Raw genomic sequence first — 7,899 nt, 5'->3', positions numbered from 1 at the left:
CAACCCCCAGTCGGCTGCCTGTGAAGGCCGCGGTTATCTACGTTTCTTTTCCGCACTTTGATTTATTGTAAGGACTATATGGACGTCTCAGACGTATGATGTAATCGACTATTATTTCCCTTTTAATACTATTTTGAGCACTGTGTGATGATGTCCATGTTATGTAACTGTTGTGTACGTGAATAACTGATCCTGGCACGTACATGGTTCGCATTCGGTTTGCCTTCTAAAACCGGGTGTGACATAGGTGGTATCAGAGCCAGGTTGACTGTAGGACCGCTAACCTAGAGTAGAATGGTCGTTCTAAGGACTATAGACCTTTGTCCCTGCCTTGACTTTGATATCCCTTCAAAAGTTGGTCATACCGACCAAACCTATGTTCTACTATATAATATACCTTGCTGAAAATTGTGTTTTATTCTAATCCTTCATTTACTTATGATTCATTATTTGCTGGTCATATTAATTCTGTTCTCACCCTTTTGCTTGCGATGTCTTTTGTAGATGGCTCGACTTAGACACACTGCACGAAAGTCTGTCATCCCCTTCTTACCCTCCCGCCTTGTTGAGCGTCCGCTTCGCCGTCCCGTGGCCGGACAGTCCAGCCACTTGGAGAGACTGCACCACCGCCTGCATGAGGAGCAGGAACGTCGACGACAGGAGCAGCAGGGCTCTTCTTTCTCGCTCCACCAGGAGATAGAGTCCGTGAGGAGCTGCTCCCCTGTGCTTACCCTGGAGGCGCCCCCTACACCATCACTGGGCGCCCCAGCTTCTGGAGTAGCTGCTGGAGGAGACCCAGACGACGGAGGTGGCGACGACAGCTCGAGCCACGACATCGACTTCTCTGCTAACCATGAGCCAGAAGGATGGGTTGCTCGACCCATCACTCGCGACGCTGCTCGCGGGTGTCACTTCCACGATGCGCTCGACACCCTGCTACGTCGGGCACTTAACCGACATACTTGGTCCATCGAGTATTGTTGTGTGGTCTACCAGCACAGTCGCAGGATCTACCCGGACCGCTGGGAGGCAACCTGCTTGGTGCGCCGTCCGGAGAACAGTCTCCAGGGTGCGGAGGCCTGCTCAGAGCACTATTCTATCTCTGAGCGGGACTCAGCTGAGGCAGCCATGCAAGATGCTGCACGGCGTGCGCTTTCGCACTACTGCTCGGTTTTCGGTGGGGTAGCCGACGGTCTTGACCTGAAGTATTACCCCCACCATCCATCTGGCAGCACAGGAGGCGTGATTGTCTCACCTGTCGGTGAGGGCAATCCTAGGTTGAGCAGCACAGTCAACCTAGCCGCCGTGCTAAACACGGAGCTGGACCATGCACTAGACGAGCTGAGTAGGGCTCGTGCTGAGATCGCCCTGCTGCGGGCTGAGCGCGCGGAACGTCGTCACCTGGATGATGGTTCCCCCGCTCCCATTGGGACTCAGCACCCGTACCGCTCACCTTGGCATGGACACCAGTCTTATGGCAATCCCGACTGCAAGACCAAGATAACTCTAGAACCATAGCTCGTTAGAGTTGGATCTTGTAATTAATACAAAATATATACGTGGAAGCTACAGTCTTAGCGTTAGTCTCAGTCTTAGTTAGTCTTAGTTAGACAGGGTAGTTTGCTATATCCTGTGCATTTATGTTTGTCATGATGAACTATGTTTGGTTTGGATCTTTGTAATGACTGACACCAGAGTGTGGGTATCCCCTGCGTTTTGGTTTACCTGTTATATGTTAATGGAGTTAGTTATATAGTTGGGAAACCTTTTTATTCCACTTTCCTCTTTATCTGAGAAGTTGTGTGGTCTGTGTTGGAGATCAGTGAAGATGCTCATCTGTTCAGTGCTGTTGAAGAATTCTATACTCTTTTCTTATGCTGCAAGATTTGCCAGATCAGTTCTGATGTGTGGTTGCATTCTGCAGATGTCAGAGAACAGGCACAGTGGAGGAAGGCGTGCTCAGCAGGAGCGAGCCGCTCAACAGGAGGAGGTGCCCCAGCAGCAGCACCTGCCGCCCCCGCCCCTGATGTCGATCGAGCAGATGTTTCTGATGCAGACTCAGGCAGTTCAAGCCATCGGTCAGACTCTGGCCGCCATTCAGCAGCAGCAGCAACAACAGCAGGCCCCACCTCAGCCTCAGATGCCTCAGATGCCCAGAGACAAGCGTGCTGAATTCATGAGAGGTCATCCACCAACGTTCGCTCATTCTTATGACCCCATGGATGCTGAAGACTGGCTGCGCACTGTGGAGCGGGAGTTGCATACCGCTCAGTGCGATGACAAGGAGAAAGTCCTATATGGTCCCCGTCTATTGAGAGGAGCAGCCCAGTCATGGTGGGAGTCTTACCTCGCCACCCATGCCCACCCTGACGCCATCACCTGGGAAGAGTTCAGAGGAAGCTTCCGTCAGTACCATGTGCCTGCAGGTCTGATGACAGTAAAGAAGGAGGAGTTCCTGGCCCTCAAGCAAGGGCCATTGTTTGTCAGTGAGTACCGGGACAGGTTTCTGCAATTGTCTTGCTATGCTCCTGAAGATGTCAACACCGACGCCAAGCGGCAGTACCGTTTCCTGAGAGGCTTGGTTGACCCTCTGCAATACCAACTGATGAATCACACCTTCCCGACATTCCAGCACCTGATTGACAGAGCAATCATGACAGAGAGGAAGCGTAAGGAGATGGAGGATCGTAAGCGCAAGATCAGTGGACCCCAGCCTGGAAGCAGCAACCGTCCTCGTTTCTCAGGCAATCAACCTCAGCAGTTCAGGCAGAACCAGCGCCCACCTCAGCAGCATCAGCAGTTTCAAAGGCAGTATCCTCAGCATCAGTACCAGAACCGTCAGAGCAATCAGTCAGGAGGTCAGTTTCAGAGGCAGAATCAGCAAGCACCTCGTCTTCCTGCCCCAGCAAACCAGCAGAACAATCAGGCAGCACCAGCTCAGGTTGGAAACAGAGCATGTTTCCACTGTGGAGAGCAAGGCCACTGGGTGATGCAATGTCCGAAGAAGGCAGCCCAGCAGCAGTCAGGCCCCAATGCCCCAGCAAAGCAGAATGTGCCTCAGCCTGGAGCAGGCAACCGCTCTCAGCCGCGTTACAATCATGGAAGACTGAACCACTTGGAGGCTGAAGCAGTTCAGGAGACCCCCGGCATGATAGTAGGTATGTTCCCAGTCGACTCCCATATTGCAGAAGTGTTATTTGATACTGGAGCAACACATTTATTCATTACTGCATCATGGGTAGAAGCACATAATCTTCCAATTACTACCATGTCAACCCCCATTCAAATTGACTCAGCCGGTGGTAGAATTCGAGCCGATAGCATTTGTTTGAATATAAGTGTGGAAATAAGGGGGATAGCGTTTCCTGCCAACCTTATAGTAATGGGTACTCAGGGAATAGATGTCATCCTAGGGATGAATTGGCTAGATAAGTACCAGGCAGTTATCAGTTGTGATAAAAGGACCATCAAGTTGGTGTCCCCACTAGGAGAGGAAGTGGTGACCGAGTTAGTCCCGCCTGAGCCAAAGAAAGGAAGTTGTTATCAGCTAGCTGTTGATAGCAGTGAAGCAGACCCAATTGAGAGTATTAGGGTTGTGTCCGAGTTCCCAGATGTGTTTCCAAAGGACTTACCGGGTATGCCACCAGAGCGGAAAGTTGAGTTTGCTATAGAGCTTCTTCCTGGAACCTCCCCTATCTTTAAGAGAGCTTACAGAATATCTGGACCAGAGTTGGTTGAACTTAAGAAGCAAATTGATGAGCTATCAGAGAAAGGTTACATCCGGCCAAGCACCTCGCCTTGGGCCGCCCCTGTCCTATTTGTGGAAAAGAAAGATGGCACCAAAAGGATGTGTATTGATTATCGAGCTTTGAATGAAGTCACGATCAAGAACAAGTATCCCTTGCCTAGAATAGAAAATCTATTCGACCAGCTGAGAGGAGCCAGTGTGTTCTCCAAGATTGATCTGAGGTCAGGTTATCATCAGCTCAGGATCCGACCTTCGGACATTCCGAAGACGGCATTCATTACCAAGTATGGTTTGTATGAGTTCACGGTGATGTCTTTTGGTTTGACCAATGCGCCAGCGTTCTTCATGAACTTGATGAATAGTGTATTCATGGATTATCTCGACAAGTTTGTGGTGGTATTCATCGATGACATTCTGATTTATTCTCAAAGCGAAGAAGAGCATGCAAGTCATTTGAAGATGGTATTGCAGAGATTGCGAGAGCACCAGTTGTATGCAAATTTGAGCAAGTGTGAATTCTGGATCAATGAAGTCCTATTCTTGGGTCACATAATCAATAAAGAAGGATTGGATGTAGATCCGAAGAAAGTGGCAGACATTCTGAACTGGAAAGCGCCAACAGATGCTCGAGGAATCAAGAGCTTCATTGGAATGGCTGGATACTATCGGCGATTCATTGAAGGGTTTTCGAAGATTGCGAAACCAATGACAGCGTTGCTAGGCAACAAAGTTGAGTTCAAGTGGACCCAGAAATGTCAAGAGGCCTTTGAAGCGCTGAAAGAAAAGTTGACTACAACGCCTGTCCTAGTCTTGCCTGAGGTGCACAAGCCCTTCTCGGTGTATTGTGATGCTTGTTACACAGGTTTGGGATGCGTGTTGATGCAAGAGGGAAGAGTTGTGGCCTACTTGTCCCGACAGTTGAAGGTTCATGAGAAGAACTACCCAATCCATGATTTAGAGTTGGCAGCAGTGGTTCACGCACTGAAGACATGGAGGCACTATCTGTATGGACAGAAATGTGATGTTTACATAGACCACAAGAGTCTGAAGTACATATTCACTCAGTCAGAGTTGAACATGAGGCAACGAAGATGGTTAGAGTTGATCAAAGATTATGAGTTGGAGATTCATTACCATCTAGGCAAAGCAAACGTAGTGGCAGATGCTTTGAGCAGAAAGAGTCAGGTCAATCTGATGGTCGCTCATCCGATGCCTTATGAGTTGGCCAAGGAGTTCGACAGGTTGAGTCTCGGATTTCTGAACAATTCGCAAGGAGTCACAGTTGAGTTGGAACCTACCTTAGAGCGCGAAATCAAAGAAGCGCAGAAGAATGATGAGAAGATCAGTGAGATTCGGCGACTGATTCTAGATGGCAGAGGCAAAGATTTTCGAGAAGATGCAGAAGGCGTAATATGGTTCAAAGACCGCTTATGTGTTCCTAATGTCCAGTCTATTCGGGAGTTGATCCTTAAGGAAGCTCATGAGACAGCCTATTCGATTCACCCTGGTAGTGAGAAGATGTATCAGGATCTGAAGAAGAAATTCTGGTGGTACAGAATGAAGAGGGAAATCGCAGAGCATGTGGCTATGTGTGATAGTTGTCGAAGGATTAAGGCAGAGCACCAGAGACCAGCCGGATTGTTACAACCGTTGCAGATCCCTCAGTGGAAATGGGATGAAATTGGTATGGATTTCATAGTCGGATTGCCTCGCACTCGAGCCGGCTACGATTCCATCTGGGTAGTAGTGGACCGTTTGACCAAGTCAGCCCACTTCATACCTGTCAAGACCAACTATAGCAGTGTCGTATTGGCAGAATTGTATATGTCTCGGATCGTTTGTCTTCATGGTGTGCCAAAGAAGATAGTGTCAGATAGAGGAACGCAGTTCACCTCTCATTTCTGGCAGCAGTTGCATGAAGCTTTGGGCACACATCTGAATTTCAGTTCAGCTTATCACCCGCAGACAGATGGCCAGACCGAAAGGACCAACCAAATTCTTGAAGACATGTTGAGAGCTTGTGCGTTGCAAGATCAGTCCGGATGGGACAAGCGATTGCCTTATGCAGAGTTCTCCTATAACAACAGTTACCAGGCCAGTTTGAAGATGTCACCATTTCAAGCGCTCTATGGGAGGAGTTGTAGAACTCCGTTGCAATGGGATCAGCCTGGGGAAAAGCAAGTGTTCAGGCCAGACATTTTGCTTGAAGCCGAAGAGAACATCAAGATGGTCCGAGAGAATCTGAAGATAGCGCAATCAAGACAGCGAAGCTATGCAGACACAAGAAGAAGAGAGCTGAGTTTCGAAGTCGGAGACTTTGTCTATCTGAAAGTGTCACCGACCAGAGGAGTCAAGAGGTTCGGAGTTAAAGGCAAGCTAGCACCCTGCTACATTGGTCCGTACCAAATTCTCTCTAGGCGTGGAGAAGTGGCCTATCAGCTCAGTCTGCCAGAGAATTTGTCTGCTGTGCATGATGTCTTTCATGTGTCTTAGTTGAAGAAGTGCTTGTGCGTGCCAGAGGAGCAGTTGCCAGTGGAAGGTCTTGAAGGTCAGGAGGACTTGACCTATGTTGAGAAGCCAGTGCAGATCCTTGAGGTTGCGGACAGAGTCACCCGAAGGAAGACCATCAGAATGTGCAAAGTTAGATGGAATCACCATTCGGAGGAAGAAGCAACCTGGGAGCATGAAGATGATCTGATGGCCAAATACCCTGAGCTCTTTGCTAGCCAACCCTGAATCTCGAAGGCGAGATTCTTTTAAGGGGGATAGGTTTGTAACGCCCCGAATTTCGAGTTGGATTTTTTTCTTCTTTCTATATCACTCTCCAAATTTGGGTGTTACCTCTCTTTCCCCTTTTCTTTTCGCTAAAACCTCAACCGTCTTCAAAACCTTAAGTTACGTGATAATAGTAAACCCTAGGGTTAATTTCTTTGATTTGCTGCATCATGTCGAACCATGCATTTTTTTGGTTGTTTGAAAGTGTGAAAGCATTCATATAGAAAATAGATATAAAAAAGGGAAAATCTTTTCTTTTCTCTCTCCTCCCTCTCCTCCCCTTTTTGGCCCAGCCCCCCCCCCCCCTTGGCGCGAGCGGCCCAGCTGGCCGGTCGGCCCAGCCGGCTCGCCCCCTCCCCCCCCCTCTCGCGTCGTGGGCCGACATGGCCGCGGCCCACCTCGCCCCCCCCCCCCCGCGCGCGCCCCCGCTTTGGGCCCATGGCCGGCCCATCCACCCCTCCCTCCCCCTCCCCCCAAATCTCTCTCCTCTCCCCCGCGGGCCCCGCCTGTCATACCCCTCCCCTTCCCCAACTCCCTTCCCCTGCCCTAGCGCCGCCGCCGCCCTCCCCCTGCCCTAGCGCCGCCGCTCCCCTGCCCTAGCGCCGCCACCGCCGCTCCCCTGCCCTAGCGCCGCCGCGCCGCCCCCCCTGCCGCGGTGAGGCCCCCCCTCCTCCCCTCTCCTTCCCCCTTCTCCCCCCTCCTCCCTCGCCCGCCCGGCCGCCCGGTTTGGCCGGCCCCGCCCCGGCGTCCCGCGTCCAGCCTCGCCCCGGCCGCTCCCGCGCCGTCCTCGGCCGGCGCAGCCGCGCCCGACCCCGCCCCGGCGTCCCGCGCCGTCCTCGGCCGGCGCCGCCGCGCCCGCCCCCGCCTCGGCGAGTCGCCCCCGCCCCAACCCCGCTCCGTCCGCCCGGCGCCCCAGCGAGCCCGCCCCGTCCCGTGCGCGGCTCGGCCGCCCCCGTGCCTGGCCCGGCCACCGCCCTCCGGCGACCCGCCCGCCCCCGCACCCGGTTCGGCCGCCCCCCGGCGAGCCCGCCTCGGCCCCGTGCCGTCCCGGCCCCGGCCGTGCCCCCCGCCCCGCCCGTGCGCCATGCTCGTCCGCCCGCCCCGGCGTGCCTTGCTCGCGTCGTGACGGCCCCGGCGTGGCCTCGAGCTCGGCCCAGCGTGCCTATGGCGCGTGGCCTTGAACTCGGCTAGCGCGCGGCCCCGACGTGCGCACGACTAGTTCGTGGCGTGTGGCCTCGCGCGTGTGCTCGCGTAGTGCGCAGTGCCTCGGCACGACCCGTCGTGTCCCCGTCTACCCCCCAGACGCCCCCGTCTACCCCCCCCCCCCCCCCCCCGTGTCCTATGCGCGCTAATCACGTGTTTATATTAATAAGATA

Source organism: Zea mays, chromosome 10 (genome assembly GCF_902167145.1).
Source record: "Zea mays cultivar B73 chromosome 10, Zm-B73-REFERENCE-NAM-5.0, whole genome shotgun sequence".
Taxonomy (NCBI): domain Eukaryota; kingdom Viridiplantae; phylum Streptophyta; class Magnoliopsida; order Poales; family Poaceae; genus Zea; species Zea mays.
This window is presented reverse-complemented; position numbering follows the sequence as displayed.